General features: G+C 58.1%; 1 protein-coding gene and 1 long non-coding RNA gene across 3 annotated transcripts in view; one reads left to right on the top strand and one right to left on the bottom strand.

Annotated features, from left to right (window-relative positions):
- The window catches only part of LOC106727260, a 16,379-nt gene extending 15,456 nt beyond the window's left edge, over positions 1 to 923 (bottom strand). Inside the window, exon 1 of one of the 2 annotated variants that reach the window (XR_001363429.1) lies at positions 791 to 923. This is a non-coding gene — a long non-coding RNA (uncharacterized LOC106727260). The remainder of the gene's footprint in view (positions 1 to 790) is intronic. The other variant, XR_001363428.1, reaches the window with a different exon arrangement.
- A 147-nt stretch (positions 924 to 1,070) lies between these two features.
- Positions 1,071 to 1,235, top strand: part of ZNF174 (zinc finger protein 174) — a 7,400-nt gene continuing 7,235 nt past the window's right edge. Inside the window, exon 1 of the mRNA XM_005872978.2 lies at positions 1,071 to 1,135. The gene's annotated coding sequence lies outside the window, so the exon portion shown is untranslated. The remainder of the gene's footprint in view (positions 1,136 to 1,235) is intronic.

Here is a 1,235-nt window from a genome sequence, read left to right as displayed (position 1 = left end):
GGATTCAGGTTGCCTTTCTGCCAAAGAACTCGAACTGCCTTCATTTATATTCTCTTTCCATTTTAATGTGGCAGGAGGGGCTAGAGATAGAGGAATCAAAAGCATTGCTGTTAACAGTCCTTTTTAACAAAAAAAAGGAGTATCATATTTCCTCAGCAGCAAGGCCGGGACTAGAACCTGTAGCCATCTCCCCCCACCCCCACCCCCCCACCCTTGTCTAACACATTTTCGTACATCCGCACTTTATCTGGAAGAATAACTTAACAAATGCTATTCTAGTTTCATGCAGAAAGCGGAGCCGGCACTCCTCTCGACTGCTGACATCATTCATATTAATTTTAAAATCCTGGTCTCTCAAAAACGTGTTTCCCTCTGGCGATGATCCACTCGGCAGAAAGTAGGATGAGAATGGGGACCGGGCCGATTCCCTTTCACTTGTCAAGGATGCACTAAGTACTCCTGGAGCATTTGATGCTAAAGAGGGTCTGTACTGTGGCTCAAGTGGTGCAGGAAACATCCGCAGGTTCGAGCTGCAGTGAGACGGAGATCATGGTCACCGGCCAGGAGTCAGGACGCGGGCAGAGGTCGGAACCCGGCCTGGCCCGCTCAAGTGGACCGAGGGCACCGGGACGTAGGAAGGTGACCGCGGAGCATGCGAGAGGTGCCCCGGCCTGGCTCGACCGCCCTGAAACGACTTGGGAGGCAAAAGGCACCCAGGCCGACATGGTGCCCAGTTGCGGGCGCTTCCCCCAGACCCCGGCCCCTGCCCAGGAGCAAGCAGAGCACTCACCTGACGCACGCACTCTCACCTCTTCAAAGGCGACAGGCCAGAAGTCAGGTCTCCAGCGCGGGCGTTAACTGCCCTGTGCGAACGCTCGCGGGCCTCGTGGGCCGTGCCACCGGACTACAACTCCCAGGGTGCACTACGACGGCTGGACGCCGTTTCTCGTCAGCGTCGACAGATATCCCAGCCAATAGACAGGAGAGCCTGCCCTCGAAGATCCAATCCCTCTGCGAAGAAGGCGGCTCTCCCGTGGCGTAGTTCCTCCGCAGTAAGTGGGCGTGTCTGCGGCGAGAGGTTCTGCCCCGCCCCCAGCCCTGGCTCCCGGGTTTTGGTTTCCTGATACTCCGTGAGGTGAGTCCGCTGCTGGTGGGCGCGGGGTACAGCCAGTCGGCGACGCTGCCTTCCCAGGGGCCAGCCCGGGCTTGTACGCGGCCGCGAAGTTGAGGCGCGC

Source organism: Myotis brandtii, unplaced genomic scaffold, assembly GCF_000412655.1.
Source record: "Myotis brandtii unplaced genomic scaffold, ASM41265v1 scaffold397, whole genome shotgun sequence".
NCBI lineage: Eukaryota > Metazoa > Chordata > Mammalia > Chiroptera > Vespertilionidae > Myotis > Myotis brandtii.
This window is presented reverse-complemented; position numbering and strand designations above follow the sequence as displayed.